Source organism: Corvus brachyrhynchos, unplaced genomic scaffold (assembly GCF_000691975.1).
Source record: "Corvus brachyrhynchos isolate BGI_N302 unplaced genomic scaffold, ASM69197v1 scaffold152, whole genome shotgun sequence".
Taxonomy (NCBI): Eukaryota; Metazoa; Chordata; class Aves; order Passeriformes; family Corvidae; genus Corvus; species Corvus brachyrhynchos.
Genome location: NW_008237447.1, coordinates 7,294,268 through 7,322,092, shown reverse-complemented (window position 1 = coordinate 7,322,092; position 27,825 = coordinate 7,294,268). Strand labels below are relative to the sequence as shown.

The 27,825-nt window shown below is 37.7% G+C and overlaps 1 protein-coding gene and 1 long non-coding RNA gene across 2 annotated transcripts in view; one reads left to right on the top strand and one right to left on the bottom strand.

Annotated features, from left to right (window-relative positions):
* ROBO2 (roundabout guidance receptor 2) overlaps window positions 1-27,825 on the top strand; it is a 1,044,784-nt gene that overhangs the window by 66,599 nt on the left and 950,360 nt on the right. The window lies entirely within an intron of this gene.
* Window positions 154-27,825, bottom strand: part of LOC108446057 — a 28,209-nt gene continuing 537 nt past the window's right edge. The window contains exons 2-4 of the long non-coding RNA XR_001861167.1: window positions 18,096-18,277; window positions 14,869-15,565; window positions 154-3,368 (exon numbers count right to left, since the gene is read on the bottom strand). This is a non-coding gene — a long non-coding RNA (uncharacterized LOC108446057). The remainder of the gene's footprint in view (window positions 3,369-14,868; window positions 15,566-18,095; window positions 18,278-27,825) is intronic.

Sequence of the window (27,825 nt, the reverse complement as noted above, 5' to 3'; positions counted from 1 at the left end):
CGGCCCCCGCCAATCCCCGCCGGGGGCCCGCAGCCACCTGTCCCAGCACCGGAAACAAGAGAGGGCTCTGCCTGGGGTGTGTCTGTTCTTAAGTGTGGATCACAGAGGCGGTCAGAATTTTAATTGGCTTAAAGAATTGTCCATATTCAAACTGGCCAGCTGATAGGTTGTGTCAGGTCACGGAGGAGCTGTAAGCACCCCTTTGCAAGAACATCACTTCTGGGACTATGTTTTGCTAATCCATGACATTATATTAAATAATTATTTATGTGGGACAGAACAGGGTTTACAAATAACCACACATGGTGATTCTGGGTCCTGAGCTGGGCCAGGAGTTGGACTTTGGTGATCCTTTGGTGGTTCCCATCCAACTCAGGATATTCTATGATTCTCTACTCTATAAAGTTGTATTTGAGCATACTTGGACAGATTGTGAGGTTTCCATCCTTAAAAATACCTCAAAGCCAACTGGACATGGCACTGAGCAATCGGGTGCAGCTTCAAAGCCAGTTTTTGCACTTCATAGACTGGGAGGGTTTTTTTTTTTTTTTCCCTTTTTCTTTTCTCTTTTTTTTAAATGAATTTAACAGTGCTGACAACATTATGTATTACAGTAGAATATACAGAAGGCATGCTGTAAAGAACTGTAGAGGCATTTCACAGTGTATGCATTCTTTTTATAGGTGAATACTCCATTTAAATGTTGAGTTGAACAAAATTTAGGTAGTAATTAAAAGTGTTTAACCCACATAAAAAATTTTTATGTAGGTTATGCAATTAGTTTTATTACAGAAATTGCATTTAACTTAAGAACTGATGACCTTATCTTAATGCAGTAATGTATTTTTCATTAAAATGAAACATCCTGTTAGCCAGGCAATAACCAGCCAGAAAGGAAGAGATGGAAAAGGTCCACAATATACCATGTACAACATCTGTCTAAAAGAAAAAAATAGCCAGTAATGCAGCATTTTTCAATTTATTACTATGTCATATTGGAAAGTTTAAACTGTAATTAAATGGATGGCAACTACTAATACACTGTCATTTTACAACTTAGATGGCTTCTACTGCTGAGCTGTCCTACCTCCTTCAGTAAATTACAGCTGTTGCTTGGTCTTTTATGCAGGCTTTCACACATGGGATGTATTAATCATCAAGCAAGATTATTGAATGCATTTCCAGACACAGGAACAGCCAATATTTCTTCTGTCAAATGCACCTTCCACCTGTTTGCTGCAATGCTCTGCATTTTTAGGGGTTTTTTGTCTTTGTTGTATACTGATAACAACATAGATCTTGAAGATGAAGTTTTCTAGATGACTTAAGATGATACCTCTGAAAGAGTAAATATATTATTATCATTGCTTTTGCTGTGATGAGATTGCTTAGTACGGCATATTATTATAAGTGTTTGGTATTTGCAGCGAACAATATTTTTAGCAATGCTCTATTACAAGAAGGAGAGGATTTTTATATGTAACAAGTGAATAATCCTGGATTGCCTAAAGAATCTTACTCCGTGCTGTGTATTTGCAGGCAGTGTACAAACATACCACCTAGGGTGGTGTTGATGGGGTTTGGACTACTTTTCCTCTCTTCAGATGGCTAAACTGCTTTTGATGGCAGGTAAAAGTATTTAATTTCATCTCTTTTAAACCATGCTTTTAGATGCCAATATTTTGGAAACAAGTCAGTTAGGTAGAGCATGTTTTTTTGTTTGTGTTGTCATTATTGAGAAATATTGTTTTGGATTAGCTAGAAATTCTTACTAATATCAACACATCGATGGATCTGAATCTGCAACCTTTGCCATCAAACAGAAAGCAAGAATAATAAAAAAAACCCACCAAGCAAACAGGAAAATATTAAAGAGTTGAGGTTCAAACCATAAACAACTTTCTCTGCTTTTGAGTAAAAAACCAATTTATTGCTTTGGGAAAAAGTAATTCTCAGTTGGCTAATTTTGGGTATTAGGTCTGTTTTATAGTAGGCTTCAGTAAGTGAAGTTCCCAAGGAAAGCGATGTGTACAGCAAGAACAGTCTTCTTACTTTATTAGATGTCTGGGTGGGTTTTATGGCTTATGTTTAGCTGCTAATAATGTTCATTCTTCCTTCAAAGTGCTAAGAGAGAGATCTTCTGTAAATGTTTTTCTTCTTGAGTTGGATCAAATACCAGAATTGTAGTAAACGGAAAGAAAAAAAGTACTGGTTTTGTTCAGTAGTGAACCTTTTGCTTGCTTACATGGCTTTTCAAAGGTGTAAATGATCAGGGGGCTAATTGTCCTGGCACAGTAGTTACAGTCCTTGAATAGAAAAGTTCATCTACTTGAGATAAGATTCCTTGAATTTCAGTGGATTTTACCTTCATTTTAGTTAGGGTTTTTTGTTTGGTTGGGTTGTGGTTTTGTTGTTGTTTTTATTGCTTTGTTTTGGTGGGGTTTTTTTCTGGGTGGTGGTGGTGTGTGCCTGTGTGTTTATTTTACTTTAGTTGGTGACTATTGTCAGGGCAGGAAAAAGAGTAAACTGAGATAGATGACCATTTAATGTGTGGGTTTTTTTTTTTTTTTTTTTTTTTTTTTTTTTTTTTTTTTTTTTTTGAGGTGGGAAGGGACCTTTGGAGATCATACAATCTAACCGCTTGCTCAGAGCAAGTTGTTCTGGGCTATATCTCATTGGGTTTTGAGTATCTCCAGAGGTGGAGGCTCTACAACTTCTCTAGTAGCCTCTACCGGTGTCTGACCACCTTCACAGGAGGAAAGTGCTTTCTTGTGCTTAGGTGAAATTGCTTCTATTTTAGTTAATGTCCATCTTTTCTTGTCCTGTCACTGGGCACCACTAACAAGAGCCTGGCTGCCTCTTCGTTTTTGCCCCCTTCTGGTATGAACACACGAGGATCAGATCCCCTGAGCCTTTTCTGCTCCAGGCTGGACAGTCACAGGTCTCTCAGCCTTTCCTTGTAGAATAGATGCTCTGGTTCCTTAATCATTCTGGTCTTTCCCTGGACTCACTCCAGAATTTGTCTTGCACTAGACCCAGAACTCCAGGTATCTCTCACCAGAGCTGAGCAGAGGGGAAGGATCTCTACCCTCTGCCTAGCTGCTCAGGAGTTTTATCCTTCTTTGTTTGTCCTTTTTTGCTCCAAGATTGCACTGCTTGGGTTGGTGTCCACTAGGACCCCCAGGACCTTCTTAAGATATCTGGTTTCCAGCTGGTCAGTACAGGTGCATGGGATTTTTTTCCTCCCCAGGACTTTGCATTTCCCATTCATACAGTTCCTGTCAGCATATTTCTCCAGCCTGTTGAGGTCCTTCTGGATGGCAGCACAACCCTCTGGTGAATCAGCCACTTCCTCAGTTTTGTGTAATCTGCAAAAATGTCATGCTTTGTGTGTAAAGATGAAACTTTTGTCTCCATTGCAGAAATCATGAATACAGACCACCCTGAGGCTGCAACAGCTGACTGCTGCTGAGCTCTTGGTTTTTAGAATAGCTGCATGCCAGTTATAAACCCTTTTTTTTCCCTAGATTTTTTTCCATAAAAATGAATATTGTCTTATGTTCAAACCTGAAAAGTTTTGGTGATTATTTGATGATGTCTTATGGATGAAGGTCATAAAATTAAACTTATTTTGCTAGCTATTGTTTGTTGTAGATGATGATCCATTACCCACATTAGCACTCCTAAATCAGATTTTTTTTTTTTCCACTTTGACACTTATTATTGTTAGTGGTACTGTGTGTAGGTTTTATTGCAATATTTCTTTTAAAGGTAATCACACCATATATGAATAGCAAGTTGGTTATACTTCCAATTACTGTTAGGAATTACAATTCTGCAGTAGTTGAAATACTAACATTGCTAATAAATTAATGGATTACCTTCAAGGAGCTTGATATTTTTGGGTGGGAAGGTGGACTGGAACATATATAAACTTGCAACTTTTGTTAGTTTTGCACTATCCAATAAATGTACCCAGGCTTCAGTGAAATGGGCACAGTCAATAAATAAAGGATAGCTATTAGCACCTGAGGCCTTCCAGTGCCTGAAGGGAGGAAAAAATTCTTTGCTGGGAGGATGATGAGGATGCTGGAACATATTTCCTGGAGAAGCTGTGTTTGCTTCCGACCCTGGAAGTGTTCAAGGCTGGGTTGGAGGGAGCTCTGAGCAACCTGGTCTAGTGGAAGGTGTCCCTGCCCATGGCACAGGAGGTATAACTGGATGATATTTAAAGTCTCTTCCAAACGAGGCCATTCTGTGATTCTATAATTGAAGTTTTAAATGTTACTATTTTTACCTCATTGTGAGGGAGCAAATGAAATGGCAATTGCAAACAATTTATTTTTTTGTTCAGTCTTTTCTTTAAAAATATTGCTGGGGTTTCAAAACTCATTCCTGTGCCTTCACATGACATGTTTGTGTCAGTGGTGTTCCTGGAAGTACAGAAAGATCATTTGAGAGGGTTAATCAATGAATGCAAAGTTACTCATAACATTTCAGGCAGGACTGCATACCTAAGCTGAGCCTTAAGTTATCTTCTTGTCTCTTATGGATATGATGCTGAAGGTGCTTCAGCCATAAAAACCGATCAAGCAAGGAGTCTTTTCAGATATCTATGCTGAGACTGTGTGTGGAAGGGATTTACTGGCTCACATGGCAGCTGACAAAGGAGAGCAAATGGGTAAATGCCTTGGTGGTACAGGAGGCTTTTTGTGAGGCAGTGAGTAGGGTTTGCAAGGCTCTGAGGTGCTGCAGAGGGATGTGTTATTTCAGGTGTGGCCCCAGAAGCTCTTTACCAGCTTTGTGGGCAGGGATTTGGTGTTTGACTGCCTCAGCACCCAACATGTGAGAGATGCCTTATCAAGAGGTGCTTGGTAATTGGGGTGGGCAGAGATTCATACTGGCAGGGAATCTGCATAGGCTGTCCAACCCGCTGCTCCTGCTGCCAGCTGGGAGGGAGGGAGAGAGGAGCTGAGGGAATCCAAATTTCTCCTGTTGGGTGCAGGAGAGTTTTGGGCTTCTCTCAGAGATCCAGGAATTTGGTATGTAAATACTTTAAAGCCCCTGCAGGACAAAGCCAAGGAAGTTATTTAAAGGCCTGATCTCTTTGTCCTGGAAGGAGTTCCAAGCACCCTCACCAGGGCTCTCCTCAGGGAGCATGCGATTGCTCACGGGAATTGGGAGCTGTGCCTGAAACACCTGTTTAGCTGTCCCTAACTAAGCACATGCTTTCTTTTTCTTTCTTGGAGAAAAGACCAACAACTGTCAGAAGGGGTTTAACCTGGTATATGTGATTTTTGCATTGAAGTGGACTGAATCACTCATGCTGTAAAGGGCAGATGATATATAGATGAGGAAAATTTTTCTTCAGTGTTTCTCACAGTCCCTCTGCATGTTGCTCATTGCAAGCACAGCTGGCATGAGCTACTGCAAATTCACCACTTTTGTTCACCTGCCTGGCATGGCAAGAGGAACTTCAAGTGCAGAGGTTAGCAAGTTAAATGTGGGTAGGAAACTCGTTCCCCTGGAAAACAGCCAGGCTAAGGCAGGTTACTTTGCACTTCAAAATTCAAGCTGAGCTTAGTAGAAACACAGCCACTCTTATCAGTCAGAGCCTGGCAGAGGAGCAAACACCTGGTTTGGAGTGGCCAGACATTTGGTTTGAAGATCCTGGCCTGGAACGGACTAATAGACAAGTGGGGTGACAGGTTTTCACATACAGAAGATAGGATTGCTATAGGAGATGCAAATAGTATCCTATCCACTTTGTGAAAACATAAATGCAAAAAAAAATAAACTGCAGGGAAGAGAACAAAAGGTATGTACTACTTGTTAATTAAGGATGATGATATTAACAGAATATTAATGAGGCTGAGATAAAAGAGGAGTTCATCTGAAATGTTAATGTGAAGCAAGACTTGATCGAAATTACTAAATATAAACTCTGTATTTGATTAATCACTTTTTATTGTGGTATATTTTTGGATAGTATTTAGCAACTACCTCTGGAAAAGTAATTGTGATGGGAATCAGAGAGTAGTAATTGGAAGGCAGGTGATACAACAGAGATTATACAGGAGTGGCTGCTCATCTTTTTGCTTTGCCATAAAGAAACAGGAACTTAAATTTAAGCTGTTGCAGTTGGTCCAGGCAATGCTGGCTGTGAGACTGTAACTATAGAGGGAGCCTGTACTCCATCTAGGGAAACGTGCCCTGGTGTGCACTGAACTGAGAAGAAATATAGGTACTTCTACTGGCATGACAACCTGAACCCCCTGGGTGACATCCAAACTTGTGTAATTGCAAGGCCTAGATGACATTAATCACTCAACCACAAATTGAGTTTCAAGCCAGAGAAGTATTTGTCTGTCTTTCAGCAAATACACTGTTCTTGAATATATAATCATTTCAAATGTTTGTTGGGCTTGGGGAGAAAAGGTGAGCTCAATGTAGGAAGAGTAAAGTGAAAATAAAAACCTGTCTGACCAGTTCAGTGGTTTTACTTTTAATGAATAACCCCTTTTTATGGTTCTAAAATTTCATTTTTCCTTTGTTACAGCACAGCTCTGTTAATGCTCTTCATATTTTTATGCTTAAAAATCCTACAATAGAGCTTCCTATAGTGAAAAGAGCCTGATTTTTAATATTTTGCTGGAATTTAAACATTAAAGTTCATATCAATAATACCCAGCAAGCCATAATGCAATATGAAAGGAGAATTTTATCTGTTTGCTGTTTGGATTACATATAAAGATGCTTCTTTTAAAAAATGAGCATCAGCCTTCTTGTACAACTGCCTGCGTCAGTCTGTGGTGATATAACTGGAGGTAATTAGGAGGTGTGTATGAGGAACAGCATGTAAAATCTTTAAATAGATGCTCATCTTGGAGGATTCAGCACTCTGTTAGATATATTCAGGAGAGGTCCTTTGATTTCTAAGATTCTTTTGATAACATTGTGGTGGAGGAGTAAGGAACATGTTAAAGTGTTCTGAGAGTGGGGCAGGCTTGCCAGTCTCCTCTGCAGGCTCTTCCAGATGAGGTTACTTTTTCTATCCTACAGATTGTGTCAATATTCATTATATTTTTCTCAGCTCTGCAGTTAAATACAGGAAGGTGAAGGTGAAGCTTCCATTAGGGTGAGAATAATTGAGGACAATTTGGAGAGAGAAACTTTAGACTTTTAGGTTTTAAGCAAACTCTTAAGGATAGCATTTCCTGAATCAAAGTACTGGTTATTTTCATAATTTCTCTGATTGTTTTTTGGATAAAAATTATGATATTCCTTTTTCCTTTAAAGATGCTAAGATTCATTGATAATGAATTATTAAAGCATGGAGCTAAATTTCATTGATGCCTGTAGAGTAGCATTCTGAGACTGTACAGAGTTCTGTCAACTTCACTCTGAAATTGTTCAAATTGAAGTATTGTGAGTAACCATGAGATTATATCTTTCCAATTGGCAGCACTGATTAAATTTCTTAACTTTCACTTTTCCTTTAAGTGGTATATTTGATTAAGTATTTCAAGGAGATTTTTAGACTCTAGTTTTGGATGGGCATTGGCATAATTTGATTATAGGAGCTTATCAGAGACCTCATTTTATTATTTTTGAGCCAACTGTCTGTCATGATGGTCTTTCCTTTTTTTTTTAAACTTCCTGAAATGGTTGTCATGACAAGTACAACAGCCTGTTTCTAAGCAGAACACATTTCAAAGCACGTTTTTACATCATACAGGCTGCATATGTATTGCAGTCCTTTTCCAGATTCCCACACTCTTCTCTCTTTATTGAAAAGTTATTTTCCAATTGGAATTATAGCATAGTGCATAAATCCCAGGGAAAGAACAGTTTAGTGAGTGTGGCTTCTGTTGGCCTTGCAATGTAAGTTTGGATTTTTGTGAAGTTTCATGCAATGTTATAGGACTCTGCAAAACTTGAGTAAAAATTTTGCTCTAGGGTTAATAGAAAGTTTATGCCCCAGGCATTTGGAGGTAAGTCTAGGATAGAGCTGTTGGCAGATACAGCTAAAGAGGAAGCCCTTTAGTTAGATAGAAAGTATGGAAACAAATGCAATGTTGTAGTCCCTTGATAAAACATTGTTAGCCTCTTGCTTAGCCCCTAATTACAATCTTATCTGGTAGGTGTAGAGTTTGCAGAAGGGTATAGAAAAAGCTGCATTGCCATCTGTGAGAGAGGTGTTTTGAGTAGACATTTGGAAGACAGTAGAGGACGTGCTCTGAAACACGTTAATTTAAATGTATTGTTTCTGCTGAAAAGAGTGGGATTGAAATCAGCATGCCTGTTCAACACAAAAATTAAATTACAGGTGGTGTTACGTGCTGATTCAGGTCCATATATTAAAATAATTTGTGGGAGGAACTGACTCTTTCAATGTTCTTTTCAAAAGACATCCCAACTTCTTGACACTGTTATAGCTCAAATGGTAATTAAAGGAAGTCTTGAAGCAGGAAAGAGAGAAAACGTGCAGTGCATTTTTGTTCTCTTGCTGGTACACATGTAAATCTCATTTACACCTCTCCAAGTTACCAAGTAAAATCTTCCACTAGTAAGGCATTAGGGTGTGTGATCTTGCAACTTCTTGTCAGACCAAAGGATTTATCTAATAAAAATCACTTCTTGCTTAAAGAAAATCAAACAGAATTACACTTCAGTTATGTAGGGCTGCATCATTTTGCTAGGCAAGTTCTTAACAGGATTTTTACTGGAGTGGAACAAGTTTTAACTGCCTATTTCTTCCATCAAAAATCTAATATTCATAATGGATTAAATGCTCATCATTTAGAAGGGATCACTTAGGCTAGTTGATGTCTTCTTACTGTCATTCACTTCGTGGACTGCCATTCTAAGTATGAAAAGAGAAGAAAGAAACCTTCTGTTGAATGTTACTTTTTACCATTCAATCTACAGTGGGGGTAAGGAGACTGACAAATTAAGATATAAAATGTCCCTGGAAGGTGAAATTACTAAAATATCCATGCATTAGTCAACCCTTCTGTGAAATTTCTTAACAGTCTAAGGAGTAGATAGGTCTTTCTGGAGAGAGAGAGAGAGCAGTGAAATTGATGTTTTATGTGTGCCACTTTACTGGCTCTTTGTTTAGCTGGAATAAATCTGTATGAAATGGCATCATTTAAAGGACTACATAATCTGTGGGAGTTGATGATGAATTTTTAATTTGAGAAAGACTGGCTTTTTACAAAATAAGCCTCATGATCTAAGATGTAATGACTACAAATTGCTGTTTTAAATGCCAAGGCTGTGGCTTCATTATTTTTTGCACATTAAATAATGATTTTAATAAAAGTCTAGAGTTCATGTTCTTTTCTGAAAGCTATTACCTCTCAGCTACTGGCATATACCTCTTTGTCTAGAGGGCAAAGTGAGCAACATCTCATATTTTTCTCAGGCTCTATATGAAAGCATTAATTTCCTTCTGATGCTTTGATGGAGCTCCAGTGCTGTGGGGCAAGTTAATGCAAAATGATCACATTCTCACTCATAATCAATATAGCTGTATGACAGTGGGCATCTATTTTTCATTTTAGTAAAGCTGAATAATGTGTGGATTTTGTACAAAAGGCTCCTTTTGAAAAGCAGGGATGAAAATAGCATTTTTAGCAGGAGGCTGAGTCACTTGTTTATATCTGCAGTTGCCTCCTAGCAAAGAAAGATCTCAATGTGTTTCACAGTGAACATTTTCTCTTATCACTTACCTGTTGCATTTGAATAAATCAGATACTTGCCATTTTACTCAAGGAAAGCAAACAACTAGCTATTGATCTCCTAAGGTTTTGGTGGAATTACTTTTTCCATTTGAGTATCTCTGTGATCTTGGGCTCCTTACATCAAGGTTCTGGAAGCAAAAGCTGCCAAAGCCCCGCATAAGTGTTGTTCGTTATTGAGAGGAGAATGATGGAAGGAAAGAAAAGTGTTGTTTTCGAGACAGAAATTTAAATTAAAGCATCTGCTTTTGTGATTCCAAAGTCTTTAAGTGCCCAGACATAGAAGTCTGCATATTTGCATATCATTATGAAAAGTTGATGGAGGAGTGTCTCCTGTGAGAGGGATTCCACACTGGAGCAGGAGAATAGCATGTGGAAGGAGGAGCAGCAGAGATGTGTGATGAACTGACCACAGCCCCTTTGTCCTCCTGTGCCTCTGGGGAGGAGGAGGCAGAGAAAATTGGGAGTGAAATTGAGCCTAGGAAGGAGGGCTGGGGGGAAAAGATTTTTTTAAGATTTGGTTTTAATTTTTATCACCCTATTCTGGTAATAAATTTGAATAATTTTCCCCAAGTTGAGTTTGTTTTGCCTGTGATGACAACTGGAAAAGGAGCTTATTATTACATTTTTTTCTCCTCTTTCCAGATGAGGAAGGGAGTGACAGTGACTTTGGTAGGCACCTGGCATCCCCCCCAAGAGTTTAGTATTATGTTTGAAAAGTAAAACTTAAAAACTATCAAAATTTTCTGTGCCTCAGCCCCAATTACTAATATTAGTAATGTATAGTAGATTGTTCTCATTATCAAGTGGTCAAGATTCAGAATGTGTGAACATAGTATATTTAATCTTTCAAGAGAACAAAGAGAGGAACTTCTTAAAGTCTTTCTTAGGATCTGTTGAAGTCACTTTTCTAGTATAATAATAAACTGCCAAAATATTCCAGTAGAAGATAATACTTTGATTATTTCAGTAAAGTGTTATAAATGGAAAATATTGACCTCAGAAGTCAAATAACAGCAGGTGTCAGAAATCATGTAATTATAAACGGCTGATGAGAACATTGTGAGATGCATTATGGAAGATTAGCTTTACTATAAAAGTTCTATTTCTGGCAAAAAATGTAACAGTGTAAAAATTCTCAGAATTCTTGTTTCTTCTCAGTGTTGGTGTATAAGATAATTCTAAATAATAGTATTGTGCAAACATGGGGGCAGGGGGCTGGAAAGAAAACCAAACCTATTCATAGGGAGAAAAACTTTGGCATTCTGGGAAAAACTAGCCAACTCTAGCTAATGTGAATAAGCCAGGTATCAAAAGCCCCTTTTTGATTCGCGATGTGTAATTGTGAGCTTCAACTTCCCTTGTAGCTGGGTTGATACCTGTTGCACAGCTGCAGCTGTCTGTGAGGCTGCTTCTGCTTCCACCACCTGGAGTGCTGAGCAGGATTTATGGATTGTCCCGAGTACACTGGAGCTGGCTAATCTCAAAACAAAGCACGTGATGGTTTTGCCTTGTAAAGGTGCTGCAAGATTTCGTAGTTGCATAAATTCGCGTGGCAAGGAGGGGACCAGACAAACTGAGACAGATCTGACAGGCACAGAGATGTACATCGCTTTACTGAGGGACTGGCAGGTGCTTTCACCATGTGGTGTTCACAAGTGGTGTTTGTAAGTTCTGCCCCTTCTTCAGAATGCTTCCACCTGCCTACACAGCATAACCCTCCTGTCATCTGCACGGTGTGTCAGCCGATCGTCTCTTCTTTTGGCCTCTCTTTCTGCCAGAATAATGAAGTGTCTCCTTTTGAGGCCAGAGAAAGAGGCCTTAAAAATTTGTTCTTGTCACATTACTGGTGGTTTTCTAGCCCGTGTTATAGCAGGCTCTTCATTTGTTTGCTTCATTTAACTAGTAAAGAAATAATGTGACAAGCTTTCAGTCTCATCAGGTAGGACAGATTAGGCACTCTCAGATTTAAATATAAATAGATTTTAAAAAATCAAGACAGCAGGATGTGGAAGTATTTCTTTTTTTGTTCTGCAGGTTTTTTTGGAGGTCTAGCACTCTTAGCAAATGCGAGTGACCGCTGATATATCATCATGAAGACATAATTTTTCATCAGATGCCATCTGCAAGTATGGCTAAACCTCCCAACCTGTGTTAGACACAATTATCTTGCTACCTACAATTTGTAAAATAGGAGACCATTCAGTTGTTAAAGGTTGATTTCCATGTTCTCATTTACGTTAATATTGTTAGTAGTTTCTTAAATTAAGTAGCCAAAAAGACTGTACGAGCCAGAAAGGAAGGAACTGAAATATTACAGACTGGATTCTCTGGTAATTTGCCTTTTTTTTGTTTGTTTCTGCAAGTAACAGACAAACTCTCTAGTCTGCTGTTCTCTGGGATGCAGCTTGTAACAAAGTAAGTTTCTTTCCTGGTTGGATATTTTGTTTGTTTGGTTTTTATTTTTCCCCCCAAATCCATAAATTTGGTGCATTGAGAGAGCTGCTCTAACCAAGAAAAGACTCTGAATATCATGGGAGCAAATCTAGGTCAGTGAGAGGCTGATACCAAGGCATGTTTCGAGCAATCATATAGAGAATCATCAGAGTTCAGACACCTGGGGTATGCAAAAGCAGTGTTATCCATGGGGAGTCAGTGGGAAACAGTCCTTGTTCTGTGAGCTGGGGGCTGCCTTTGGGTTTTGAAAGTCTGCACCATTGCTGAAAGACAGATTTTTTTTTTTTTTTTTTTTCTTTCTTGTTGGATGGCTTTGCCTCTGTTCCACAGAACTCTTTGCTTTCTAACAGCCAGCGTGAGAGCAAAGCCAGGGTTATCTGTCTAGGGTTAGGAGAGGAAAAAGCCCTTTGGTCAGTTATGATCCCACTCTTCCGTGCTTTCCATCAGAAGGGAACAGATGCATTAAATATTGCCAGCCTTTGGTTCACGTTCCTACTGTGACAAAGCTGCAGTTGTACTTCTGGTTCAGCTGGACTGTGCTGCTGATCTTTCTACAGGTGGAAAAATAAAATCACAACAAAGTCTGCTGGCCCAAGTTTGTGGAATAATTGTATTTCTTGGGATTTGTGTGAGCTTTTAACTTTGAGAGAGATTACAGAGCTCCTCCTTTGTTTTGTGTTTTGGTCTCCTCACTTTTTCTGGCTGCTCCTTATTTCCCCTAGTGCAGTTATGTTTCCCCTATTGCCCCTCAGTCCAGTTTCTTTGGACTGATAACACCCTCATACCTAGGACTCATACCCTATCTTTATCCTTGACTTTGTGGATGTTTCCTTACAGCAGTAAATCACACTTTAGAAGTTTTATCCACCACTACCCACAAATCACTCCATGTTCTGCAGTGTATTATTACTGAATCTATAAATAAGGGAATAAATCATCGGTTTCTGACTTGCAAAGAATATGCCACCACATATGAAAATACATCAATTTTTAATTCATTTCTGAAGGTGACCCAGAAGCAAATGATCACCATGCAAGTAAAATAGAAATACACATATAATACAGTTCCCTGATGAAGAATTATATTTTAAGAGCATCTGTAGGATTTATGATTTCATATTTATAATTTGCATATGCTCCGTATTTGTTTGGGATTTAATATGCTGTAATTTCGTAGCTATGTAAATAAATTCAGTGGGAACTGCTGCCATCTCCTGGTCGACAGCTAAATTAAGGACCAGGCTCGAAAATTCAAACTGGTGTTGCAGGGAGGCTTTCAAGGTCTTCGTTGCTAAAGCTGAGCTTAAAATTCCCAAACGCTTCAACTTTCAATATAAAACCCTAGATATTTTACAGGGTGGTGTTTTTGATGAGATTTGCTTGAGTTTAACATGAAAGAATGTCACTATTTCATTATTATAATTTCTTTTTAATAGGACTAACTTTGGTAGAAATACTAGGGCAGGTACCTTCCCTGTAAATATTTGCACTTCCAGATTTTGAAATTGAATTTTTTATTTGTAAAAAAAATCCTAGTTTGTAATTGAAAATATGAATGCCATCTGATGCCTTATAGGACCTTTCCCAAGTAAAGTACCACCTCTAGTAATTTTTTTTTTCCTTCTTCCCCAACCAATGAACTTATTCTGTAACTTTTTTTTCTTTCTATCAACGATTGCACTTGAAGAAAAGTCAGCGTGGTAAGATCTGTATAGTTACAGTATGAGCTTATTGAGCTTCCTTCTTAATCTGTTCATGTTCCTTTTTTCTAATAAAGTGACATTTGGCTTCATAGTGAATTCCACCATTCTGAGTGGATGCTACACAAAGCTATTTCTTAGCTGTGTGCTTTCAAGTGTGCCTAAAACATGTCAAAACTCAGAAAATTTGTATGAAACAGGTAATTTTATAGTTTTTTCCTCAAAGTCTGTAGTGGTACATCATGCAAAATGAAGACATCCCCCCCTCTTTCTCCTTGTCTTCTTAATAGATTTATCTAATTTTGAATACAGAATGTGAAAGCACCTCATAAAATAATTGTCACAGTGCTTATGCTACTTTTTTTTTTTTTTTTTTTTTTTATACATAGCCTCTTTTAAGCTGTGCTCTCAGCTGGTGGATGTGTGCAGGGTCTCAGTACTAACACTGCTATCAACCTTCAATTCCTTGTTCCTGTGAACTTTAACAAGTTCATTTTTTACACTTATTGTTGCAGTGGTATTTAGTGTCTTCCTCTGCAGCATAGTTAGGCTGAATAATTTTTAATGTTAAGTGGTTTATTGGCTTATGCATTAAGTGAGAGGAAAAATCTTTGAAATTTTGTCTTTGTAGTATGTTTTCAAATTCAGGAGTCAGTGTTACATTCTGTTGGCAAGTTTATGTAAAATATTCAGTTCTGCCTGGTCACTCTGAAACACCTGAAAAAGTCTGTGCCCAGAGAGAAGTAACCAAAGGAAATGCAAATTCCTTGGAATGCTTAGTTGCTTTTCTAGATACTAATGCAAAGGTACACAATGTAACCAATCTTTATGATTCTGTCTCATACAGAAGCTGAACTGGGCAGACAGCCACTAACTTCACTGTTTTATCTTTTTACATTTAGATATATGACTAGAAAAATAGCTGATAATATAAATAATAGGGGGAAAAGAAAAAGTAAACTTACCTGAAGAGAGTAGAAAGAGGAAAGATGGTAAAAATCTATTCCACGTGAAATTGATTAAATGAAGAACTGAATTTAATCTCATTGAGGGCTTCTGTGCTTTGACTTCAATACAATTATATTGTGCCACAGAGAGAAGACCACATCATTGCTTTAAAACTCATCTGAATTTGAGTAGTAGAAGCAAAAGAAAAAGGTTAAAAGTGTAGTCTAGAGAATGAATTAGGACTGAGTGGCTTTGTGGTGTTTTGACCTTAAACTCCCCGAACAACTACAAATTATTTCTGTGGTGACAGGAGAGGATTTGAGGAATAATTAAAAGAAGACTATAATAGGAGTTTTCCACAAACACAGATCTGTCTTTCTCCAGACAAGTTAAATCAGTATGTTGCTCAATAGATGCATAATTTATGAAAATATTGATGTAAACAGCTTAAGGAAAAACATGAAGAATTAGTATTGTCTCACAGCTTAGACGTTCAACACCCAGTGCCAACCTGACTATCTCAGCTTAGTCATGTGAGTTTTCTGTCTCTGGATGCAGCACTAATTAGTCTTGATGATTTTAGAGGTCTTTTCTACCCTCAATGATTCCATGGTTCCACAACCTTTTCCGTGGAGAGGTGTTTTGATCGCTTAAAGACACAAAAGATTTCATTGTGTTTCTGTGAGGATCAAGATGATGGCAACAAGGTCAACTCTGGAAAAAAAAATTATGAAATTAATTTAGTCTAAGTTTTGTAGTGTCATTTAGATTTGAATCATAGTTTACTCTTTCATCATCTCTTCTTTTAGTGCTGCTGCACTGCCAAACACAGCTTTTGTTATTTCTTTTTTTCTGCAGAGGTTGATTGTATTTCCTTGCTTGTGAGGTAGTTTATTCTTGCATATAAGGTGCTTTGTGAAGGTTTCTCCATCCTTGACATCCCCAGCCTTTTAGAAGGGTCTGCCAGCCAGAATGCTCTGTTGTAGCTGGTGTGCAGAGTGCTGCTCTCTGAGCAGCGGTGCTGTGGCAGGACACCTGCAATGGGGCATCCTGCTGAGGCCAGCACATATGGAACAGGATACAGAAATAAACCACTTGACTGCAACAAGATTAGGTTCAGAAGCAGAAGTATATCTGTATCAGTGTACAGAGGATGTACCAGAGCAAGTGGCCTCAGGTTTGGGCCCTGGTGTGGTCCTGCCTCTGTCCTGCTCCAAATTGGATGAGCTACCTCTGCACTGCAATTTTTGGATCTTATGGCTGTGACCCAAAGACATTTTAACACCAAAAAGCAAGCAAGGGAATTGCTGACCCCAATTGATTGATTATATTTAGTGGAATACAGCACTTGTAGTGATGCTGCAAAGTTAAATGTCTTTACTTGTGTACCCAGCTTTTAAATTTAATGTTGTAGTAACAAAACTTTTAATTATTTCCTTTAGATAAAGATTTTAATTACACACATCTAACCATGAGTTTTTGGCTCTACGGGATATCTTAAAAAAATCTTTTCTGACACAAACCCCACTTTTCTCCAAAGAGCTGCCATTGCACTGAAATGTGCAACAGGTAAAGGAAATAATTATTTAATCAAATATACAGCTAAAGCTTCTGGTGCCCAAACCCCCCAAACAATCTGTACTCGAGGAGCTAATTGTATTTACATTCTACAAACAGATCAGATTTGTTAGAAATGAAATTATCAAAAAGCTTAGAGGTAAGTGGGTAAATTGTTTCATTCCACTGGAGAGCAATACTGTAAACTTCAAGGAATTTCAGATATTTGTGACAAGTATGACTTTAGCCCATGGTTTTTAAAGCTCTTATCAGTAACACTTGAAGACATCTTGTATGATTGGAGTCTTGCATTTGCACGCCCTGTGGTGGTATGCATAATTGACTAATGATGTCTGTAATTTTCCTGTGTGATTAATTCATTTGAAGCTATAAATATTCTATATTAAATTATGCAGAAATTCAGCAAGTTTTTAACTGATGTATTGAAATGAAAAATGATTTCTGTATTTTTTTTGTTCACTAACCAAACCAAGAATTAGAAGACATCAAATGGTAGTTTAATGACAAAAATTATAGCAATAGTAAATAATATAAGTACACAGTTTTCCTGTAATATGAACAGAAGAAGGAAGCTTGCTTTAGCTGATGATTTAAAAAAAAACAAACCTTAGTCTATTAACAGTTTTACAAAATCTTTCTATTAGCTTATGTTTAAGTCTTTGGGTAACCCAGCAGAGAGTAAGTCTTGTGGAAATTCTGTTGGGTGTTTTCATGAGTTCTGTATGAAACTTTGTTTTTTTTTCTTACATGAAATTAAATTTTTTCTCTTTCTCAGAATGAAAAAGAAAAAAAAAATCCTGAAAAGTATTACTGAAATGCTCAGAATTTTTGAAACAAAATGTTCCATTGTTTATATGATGGACTAATGCATTTTATTCTTGTCTGGTTTTATTTTGAGCTTACCAAAGCAGCTTGTAGAGGCATGTAGAGGTAAAAGTTTAATAGGATGACTTTATTTTACATATCTTCAGTGATTATAGGACACACTGCCTGATCTGGAAGAACCTATAAATATTCTGGACAACCTGGGGGGGAGGAGGGAAAAAGAAAATAATGATTTATATATCTCTTTGTTCTTTAAACAAATAAACAGTTGAGAAGAAAAATCCTGTTGTGACAGCTTTGAAGAGATGAAGAGATTAATGAACTAATCTCAGGAAGGAAAATGTGGCCTGATTAAATCTTAAATATTTTCCTGTCGTTCCTCACTGTGTGTTCAATCACACAGTGTATCATCCTTGAAGTACATTAAGACAGGGCTATTGATACTTGTGCTGACTTTTTTTTAGGAAAGTCTAGACTATTTTGCTACTAGAGTAAATTGGGTGAAAATTATTAGCAGTTTGAATCACTAGCATCGTTTCTATGCAGAGGTATATGTAGAGCATGGTCAAGGCTCAAGATTATTCCCTTGTGTTTCAGTTCCTCTTAAACTCTTTGAAACATCCATGGTTTTAGAGTGAGTTATCAGTAGGAGTGAGATTTTGCAGTCAGTGCTATTGTCTAATCTTTCGGTAGATAGAACCGTATTCTAATACTTGATATCTACTGTTTTGAGTCTCCTGAGGGACAAAAAGATGTGAAAGCAGTACTGAAGTTGAGAATACTGATGTTTAGAGTGGCAGTTCCCATGTGCCATGTATGTCTGTGATGAAAAAAACATCACCTTGTCCATGGCCTAGGAATGGTTGCAGTGACCAAACCCTTTAGGATCCTGGGACTGACTCCCATCAGGATGCACTGTACGAGTGCTGAGGACTTCAGACCAACACCTGGAGGATTGATAAACAGTCTTTGGATGGGGCTGGCAACAAAATCGGGAGTAAGCAGATGAGGTACTTCCAGTATCTGAAATGAAAAGAAGTCAAGAGCAACAATATAGGTGTGGGTTCGCTCCCATTTGCTTGTAGCTTCCACATTTCAAACAAAACAAAGTGGTCTTGAAGACATTTTTGGACTAACTGGACCATTTTGAGGAGAGGCAGTAGGAAGGAGAGTTAATGTGTTGCTGGAGTTACTACAGAGCAGTGTGGGAATTACATGTATTATGGCTGGATATTGAGGGATAATTCAGCTGTGGGAGTTTTCTGTCCATGTACTTAAGAGGCTATATTTGAACATGCAATTTATAGAAGGATTAGCTAATCTTTGAAAATACAAACTGGAAAAATTGCAGTCTGAACTATATCAAAGCTCCTGATGTTTGCCATAAAGCTTTCAGGTTAAGCCCATGTCCTACGGAACATGTTAAATGAATGGCACTATTAGGAGCTGCAAAAGTATGACATTAGAAATATTACAGCACTAATTGGCACTACTTTTACCGACCTTAATATTGCTACTTTAAGTTCTCATTGTTCACTTGCATTACAAATCTCTTGATGAATAGCTTTTTGTACAGGATTGTCAGATTCAGCTTTGACAATTCATTTAATTTAATGGGTTGGTAATTCAGATAGGTTAACTCCGCAATGAAAGGGTCATCCTGAGAGTGTCTGCAACAGAAAACAAAGTAATCCTCTGCATCTTTGGCAAAATTAGTCAGAAGATTGTTCACATCTATGGGTGCTTAATCAGGAAAAACATGCAAACTGTAGGATCCACGTCATATGTATTGTCCATTAAATACAGGAATAATCCATTTAAGATAGAAGTAGCCATGGTTACACAGTAAACTAAAAAGCAAATTGGAAGTAAATTCAAGCATGTAGTCTTAAAAAGAGTAATTTTTAAAAAAAAAAAAAAAAAGGGAAATTCTAATTGAAATCTTGTTTTAATAGACCAGATACTTCATTAGCTAGCATAAAATTCATGCTGTGTTCCTGACTATATAATCCAATAGAAGATCATGAAACTAAATCAGTAATATGTCATTCATTGAATGACAATTCTATATAGTGTGGTCCCATCATAAACCAAAGCAAGGAAAATGCTCTGAATGTCAAATCAACCTGGAAATCAAATGGAAAATCTAACTACCCTTTTTTTTTTTTGTAGTGACAGCATAACCGCTTTAACGACAGTAATATCACTCTCCTTCCTGAAGTGTGATTTTAACAGATATAGAACATAAAAGTGGACAGGATACAGCAGTGTAATGGGAAAGGACTGGGAAGATGTTGGTTCTGTGAGTACTGATCCTGTTGAGGTGACAGCAGGATGCTTATTCTCCTGACTGCAGAAATGGGTTCAGCCCCTCTGGTATTATCAGAACAGTGGGTTTGGTTTGTCGTGCTTATTAAATCTGTAGGGGTGGAGCGCAGGGTTGCCACATGTATCCTCAGACAGCCCTGATTACAAGAGACTTCTTACTTTTTTCACTCTCCTTTTCAGCACCTTTGTATTTTCCTGTCTTTGTCCTTCTCCCAGTTAATCTATCCATAATTACTTTTGCTCCTTTTCTGCCAGTTTTAGTAAATCCATACCCAAGTCCGGTGTTTCTGACACAGTTACCCAGGTCATCTTGGCCTTATGGTATCACTGAAAAGGTGACCCGGGTACTACTGGCTGTGAAGGACAGCTTTTAAATGCTCTGTGTTCCCACTTTGATTGTCTGTGCAGTTTTTCTTATGTAAGAACCCAACAACCATCTATGATGGTCAGAAACTATCTTATTGCTGTCTGAGACAATGAGAACCAAATATCTGAAGGGCAAGTTCTACTTAGGGCAAGAAGATGGAAAAGCCCAAAATATCAGTGTTCCCCGTCAAAGATTCTGTTCTTGAAAGGTGACAAGCCCTGCAAGCAGTGGAATCTGACACAGGCCTTCAAGCAGCTCCCTATTTTTATTTCATCTGCAGTGCCAGGAGCTGCAGTGGTAGGTTTGTGCTAGACTTCAATTTCCAGAGATGTCTTTGATTTCAGGAACTGAGTTTCATCTGTCAAAACCTAGACACTGAGGTTCTTGAGAAATTCTCTGTGGGAAATGAAAGGCCCAGTAAATTGTTTCAGTGCAGGAGCTTCAGTGGACCTGACCATGCTGACATGGGGTCATCTCAAGAGTAAAGCCATGCAGCGATGCTGTGCCATTCCATACTGCATCCCTACCACTGTTATCTTCCTCCCTGGAATATTGTTCCTCTTTTGGTACTCATTTTAGTGTAGCTTGTTGCTACACTAGAAGGGTCTCCTGAGCCCCAATTTGGGGTATTGAACACTCATATCTGCTTCTAAAGTTTACTCCAAAGGGAAAATGAAATTGGACCTAATAAAGAAATAACTAAAATGAAATTGCATGCATGTGAAGATTTTAAACCTAAATTCATGGAATGGTGAATAATTATTAATTTCACAGTGAAACTGGAGTTCATTATAAGGTAACCATAAGATCAGGTTCATGTATTCTGCATCTTGGAAGCAATGCACTAAATGCTTTTGGTGTCTTTTAAATGTGTTGTCTTTAAGGTGTCTATTAAGGATTGAGTACCTTGCTTCCTATTCTTTAGGCATAGATAATTGATATGTAGGGTAGAATTTAATTTTAAGTTGATGATCTTCAATTTTTAAACTGTTTTCAAGTGATGTTTTATGAAGCCTGGAAAGGAACATTGTTTCCCAGAACTGCTGTGAGTTCAGAGTTTAGGAGGATTACAGAATCAGGTCATGACTAAAAATTATCATACATCATTAAGAACAGGTTTTGGTGGTAATCTGTCTTTATAGGTACTGGAAAGTTCAGTGAATTTATCTTGCTTTTGCTAACCTCTTCATTTCAGAGTGGAAAACTTGGAATATGTTTCATTTTTGAAGTGATGGTCCTTTCTCTTGTGATTGGACCTTATATAGATACATTCTTATACGTATATATGCAACTTCAAGAGTGTGTCTGCCAGAAATGTGGTGAAAATTAACAGAAGAGTGTGCAAGAATATGCCAACGTGTGGTCAACGCATAGGAAACAATTTTAAAGACTAAGCAGATTAGAAAATGCTACTTCATTTTTTGCAGTGTAGAGAAATTTCATTGGGTCCATGCAGAGGTGTTATGGTAACTTTTGCTATTACCTTCTTATGCATTTGTGTTAAGAAAATTTCACTAAATGATTCAGAAAAAATTGGTATATCAGAAAATATTTAAAAGGAATGTCTTCCTAGACATTTGTTATTTAAGACTAAAACAATAACAACCATCGCTCCCTTCTAACCCACCTATGGGGGTAAAAAAGCAGATACTGTAGATAAATATTAGAAATACTGTCAAACATTAGAAGGAAGGAGATTTCATTCTCTGGAACAATTTGTCTATGCTAAAAATCAAACTCTGAAGACATAATTTTGTGCTGTGTTGCTGCTAAAAGCATGTCATCCACCATGACAACTTACCACTTAATACATCTGTATGAAACAAAGATGCTGAAACCTGCATTCAGATGTCATAAGGATTTCTCTGCAGAGTCTGACAATTAGAAAGAAACATATAGTTTACAATGGTCACTGATGCTTTATCTTCATTAAAGGTTTTTTTACAATTAATTTATAATTTGAGTGCAAAAGGATAAGTGAGTTCTTGATTCTGCTAGTGAGTCTGCGAAGGGTAATTCCATTTATTTATGGAAAAAGTAAAACAGTTAGACATTTTAGAACTTCATTGGGGCTAGGCTTTTGTTCATATGGTATAGTGCAGTGCTACATATATGTGTGTAGTTTCTTGAGACTCTAAAGTGGTACACATTGGGGAATTCCACCCCCCCCCCCCCCCATTATTATAGCTCTAAAAAATATAACATGAATTACATGAATTTAAAGAAGCAAAATAAAAAATGAGGAAATGTATACAATGTATACAGAAGAGGGACATTTTTGCTTTAATTTGAGAAAAAGGTCCCAACAGAGTTAAGGGCCAGGAGAGAAATGTAGCGGTTTAAGTAGCCTTAGGGGTCTAAGTCCTTCTAATGTTTCATGTATTAAAGTCAGAGAATTGAGAATTAATTCAAACTAAATGTGGCAAAACATGAAAATATAAGAATCTAACTTTATTCTTTACTAATGCTTTATGGTAATTGTATAGCTTGATATCTCTGATCTCAGATGAGATGGATTTAAGAAAAATACAGCCCAGTTTTTAAAAGAGATCCCTCATGGTCTGTCTTTTTACTACATGTATTTTCCTACTGAAATGGCCTTTAGGCATTGCAGAAGTGCAAATAATTAATAACTAGCATTACTAAAATATGAGGCAAAGAAGTGTCTGTCATACAGTTAATTTTTTGCAAACTATAATTACAATATTTTAACACTGATTGTAATTACTTGAGCATATGGTGAGAAATAGGTAATGAAACTGTTTTTTAATTGTGGTATAATGAGTTTCTGGATGTTCAATGCTATTTCCACTGGGATACCAAAAATTTAAGAAGTGAGAAGAAAGAGAGAAAAGGAAAAAAAAATTCTATCTTTGAAATGAAAGAAAACAGAATCTAAGAACAGTTTGTAGCTTTTTTAAAAGAATCTTCAGGTCATCTTTAGGTAAGGTTGTTGTATAGGTTGGGTATGTTTGGAGAATTTGGAAATCTGTTTGTCTTAATATTTTGCAAGAAAATTAGATTTTCTTCCATTCAGAATATATATAAACAGAGAGATACTTTCTTCTCTTGTATTTGGCTACGCAGATGAATTGTTTAGTAGTTATACCTCTGATGGACCCTTCATACTTGACTCGTTCCCAGCTTTTACACAGTTTTTGCACTGCCTAAGCCCATAACTACCCCAGTGATTATTCTCCAAAACCTTGTTACACTTTTCTGTGCTCAACAAAGACCTGCCTACTGTGGTAAATCAGTAATAATTACTAGAGGTGCTACTGTAGGGCTTTGATGGTATGGGCTTAGGGTTGGTATTGACAAATGTCCAACATACAGGGCAGAGCTTGATTTTATGCCTCAGCATAGCTTTTTTTATTTTCTCTTACTTCGTTTGGAAGAAATAAGACAGATTTTTAAATTTTTTTTTTTAGCCAAAATTTGAGGGGACATAAAGGATTCATAGCCTGATGTGTGTTTCTTCCCAAACTCTGAAAATGTTGTAGTGGCACATATCTCAACTCTGTGATAGAAATCATCTTTATTTAGCCTCTTCCATCTGAAATATGCAAGGAAACAGTGACTGTCATTGCCTATGATGCTCCTCAGTTCCTTCCTCTGAATCTATATTGGCTCCTGTACCCAGGCATTGCCTGGACCCCTCAGTGCAGTAGCCGAAATTCTGGTCAAGGGAATATTCTTTTGTTGTAGAGTTAGCAAACCATCCCCTACTTCAGTCAGCCTGCTCAAACAAATAGTTTTTCATTAAAATGACATTGTGCACTTCCCTCCCCACCACAAAGTCAGTATTACTCACTAAAAAAAACCATTTAGTTCTAGACATATTTTTCTACCATACTCTACAAACCTATTCCATCATTTTTTGTAACTGCTTTCCTTTGCTACAGATGGAAAGACTTCTTTTTTTTACCGACTTAACTATGAATAATATTTCTTTAAAAATAAATGTTTTTAAAGCAGAAAAGTAAATGGATTTTTCTTCTAGTGTATGTCCATAACAAGCTCTTTACATTTCAAAATGGTTGTCAACATATCACTGCCATGCTTGTCACAGCCTCTCTAAAGCTGTTAGAGTCAGAGAGTGATTTTTCTGCCAGAAGAGCCTGGCAGTGATTACAAGCCTAGTGATACTTCTGCTGTGCAGAAAATTATTATTGATGGTGATAAGGATAAGCCTGATGAGGGAAAAGATGTTGGGCTGAGTAATGTTAGGAGGAGGTGGGGGGAGGGTTGAGTTTTTAGCACTGAGCCGCCCCTGGACATGTCCAGCAAGAAAATAATACCTTTTTGTAGGACACCTGGTACTCAAATCGACAGTCTTAATCCTCTCCTGGTTTTTCCTCACTATTTTAAATTATTTTTCTAAACAGTCTATTAATAATTTCTAGAGTATGTTGATGGTATCAAAAGAGAAATGTCAAACTTGTTTAAGAACGGGGAGTTTCTCAAAGATAATGAACAATGGGAAGGTAAATATTTAAGATTAAAAATTCCTAATGGTTTTCTCCCTGCATGTAGCTCACTGATGATTTTTCTGTGTACTTATTTTAGTATCATACTTGATACTTGAGTTTAATTCCATTTGGAACTCTTGGTTTCTCCTCTATGATTGTCTGTAGTGCAACTACCTTCTCAAGTGGTAGTTTTCTATAGATCTCTGTTTTCAGCAAAGTAGGCTCTAAGGTTTCCATAGATCAGATCTCTTACAAGCATGGGAGTTATGGCTGTGTCTAGCAGGAAAGCAAAGCCAACAGTTGTTGAGAGGCCCAAGTGTGTTACTTCAAAGTACCTACTTGAAAGTAGCTATTGGTGTGCTTTCAATTGTTGGCAATAGAATTCACCCAGTGCATCAGCTCTTGAATTTACTGCTGAGAGCTGTAGGAGCTTGCAGTGTTTTGGTGAGACATCACTGCTTTTCACTCCTGTGTACCATAAAAGCTTTCATCATGCTGCATATAAAAGGACCAGATTCAGTCCTATTGTTTTCCCTGCCCTCCCTGAATCATACTCGCTTGGAATGAATCAAATAAATATGGAGGGAACTTAACTGGGTACTCTTTAGTTCTATGTATCTGAGATACCTCTGCCTTTTAATGTGAGGCCTTGAAGAGGGCTAAAATGTGGAAAAGCATTCTTAAATTTTAAGAGGAGGAGCAGGAGGAGAAAAAAAAAACCCCAAACTTAAAGCTTGCCAAAATCAAATTTGCTGTTAGTATGCAGGCACCAAGGATATGTCTTTATTAGCAAAAAATATGGTTTAAGTATAGTTTGAGAACTGGTCTTTGATTTGGTCACTTTATTAACTGTTAGGATGATCTATGGCATGATTTTGGTCCAGGCCTCATCCCTGGAGGTGTTCAAGGGCAGGCTGGATGCAGCTCAGGGTAGCCTGGTCTAGTGGAAGGGTGCCCCTGTCCATGGCACAGTGGGGTTGGGACTAGATGAGCTTTAAGGTTCTTTCCAACCCAAATCACTGGATGCTTTTCCAGAGGTGCCTGAGGAATTCTGGGGGTTGTAACAGTCTGGGGCTGTCCTGGGGCCAGTGTGGCTGTTGCTTCTGTGCCTGGGGACCAGGGGCCTTAGTGCAGCGGGCATGAGAGAGGTTGCATGGGGCTGGAGAGCACAGATGTATGTGCTGTTATGGGTGAGGCCCAAATGCATTGTTTTCATCCTTTAGGGATTTCTGTTTGGGATACCATGTGGTAAACCTGAGTGTCTGCAAACAGAAGTCATGGTAGGAGTCAAAAGCAGCACAGCCTTTTTTGGGTTTTTAAAATAATTTTTCCTGCAGAGCAGTAATCCTTTTAGTACTGGATGTAGAGGAAACTTGCTATGTGTGGATAGATCATAAATGTAATATATGTGAACTTATTTGTAATCTCTCTGTAGGGAGTTGTGTTGAATACAACATCCCTGAAGTCTGTGGGGAGATGACATCTATGGTTTTAACTAATATCTTTTACATGTGTGTTCTTCCATGCCTAGCAAAATTTCAACCAATACTGGAAGCAAAGGGCATTTACAATAAGAGGAAAAAAAAACAAAACAAAACCAACCCAAGATATGCTAATAGGAACCTCTTGGACCATCTACTTACACTTACCTACATGCTATTTAAAAATCTATTGAGCTGTGCCGAGCATCAGACTAGAAGGTCATATTCTGATGTAAGGTGAGCTGCTGAAGTTTTTGCACCTGAAATTTCTTTCTTTTTTTTTTTTTTTTTTTTTTTTTTTTGTTTAAAAGAAAACAAGACAGTGTAACAAGAGGAAATCCTCAGCAAAAGTGTATCTGAGGAGCAGCAATGTTGGGGTGCATTATGTCATGTGTGCTGTGCCATGGGCTCCTCCTATGCTGTGTCACCCCTCGCTGTCTCTGCTTACTTAGGATGTGGCCATCACCCCACAAACAGCACAAGCCAAGAATAAACACTGACCTTTAATGCAACCTCTGCTCCTTTCACTCTGTCCTCTTTGAACCTGAATAAACCATTTCAGTTCACTGAGTGAGCAGAAAGCAAACCTGAACTTACAGTTTTGTGTCAGTATCTTGGCTTAGCAAACTCGGAGAGCTCCTCACAGATAAGTGCCAGGGACAGAAAGCAGGATCACAGCAGTGGCTGGGGGGCTGCCTGTGGCTGCCCAGGAATCACAGCCTGGAAAAAGGCAGTTATGTCTTCCTCTCCCGGTCTATTAGCAGATCTGGGTCTTCACACTGCATATTAGAAGTTTTTTAGTTACTTCTGGTACATTTCTCAGTCCCCTCTCTGTATGAGCAGTAGGAAAATCCCATCCTTCCATCTCCAAATGAGAATTTGAGACCCAGTCAGTTCCAAACTTGCCTGACAAGAACAATACCTTTTTAGTTGATATATAAGAATATATGTACTAAACTGCTTTCTTGAAAGCGTAGTTGGTGGGTGAGAGTCTGATATATTTTTAAATAAGTTTATTCTGTATCTCTCACAGTGATAAAGCAATGTGACTGATGTGAAATAAATAAAGGTCTACTTAGGATTGCATCCATTGGAGATAATAGATAAATCTTTGCTCTGAGCCCCATAATATTATTTCAATTCTATAGTAAATATTTTCAATTTCAAAATGAGCTTCAGGGGAATCTCTTGCAGATACAGTCTCTTGACTGCTGAAAGGATCCAATCAACTAGATACAATGTCTTATTAAAAACTAATCTACAGGCTTGTTCTTCCAGGAAGAGAAGGAAAATATTTTTAAAGAGACAAAGCCCAAATATTTATGAAAAGTCTGTTTTATTCCCTTTTGATGTGTCCATGCCATTACTGCATTTGTGAATAGTAAAGGACAATAAATAAGTAGCCACCTAACTTATAGCCGTTGCTCTGCTGTTGATACCATTTGTGTGTGTGTAGTGGACAGGGCAGGTACCACAGATCATTCAGGAGGAAAGTTATTGAAAAAACCCACCACCTGCAAAATTGGAGTGACTAAATCTGTTTGTTAACAGTTACTAATCAAGTATATGCTACGGTGCTGCTTTAATATCACATACATATCTGACAAGATATCTTGTAAGTAAGTCTTCGTTCAAGTTTTCTTTTTGTGATAAATACTATTTTAGAGGAAGCTCAACTGCGTATTTCATGCAGCAGCTGACCTTGCTCCTGTTTAATGAAATCTATTTGAGCAGGAAAAGTGACAGAATGTCTTTAAAATATAAGTAACAATAGGGAAAACTTAGATTTTAGTTTGCATTAAAAATTCACAAAGAAAGTTCTAATATAGATATCTATATATATATATCTATATATCTTTTTATCAGGTACAGACTGTTGTAGTAGAGTATACTATATCATAATTACAGTATCATATAGTATAA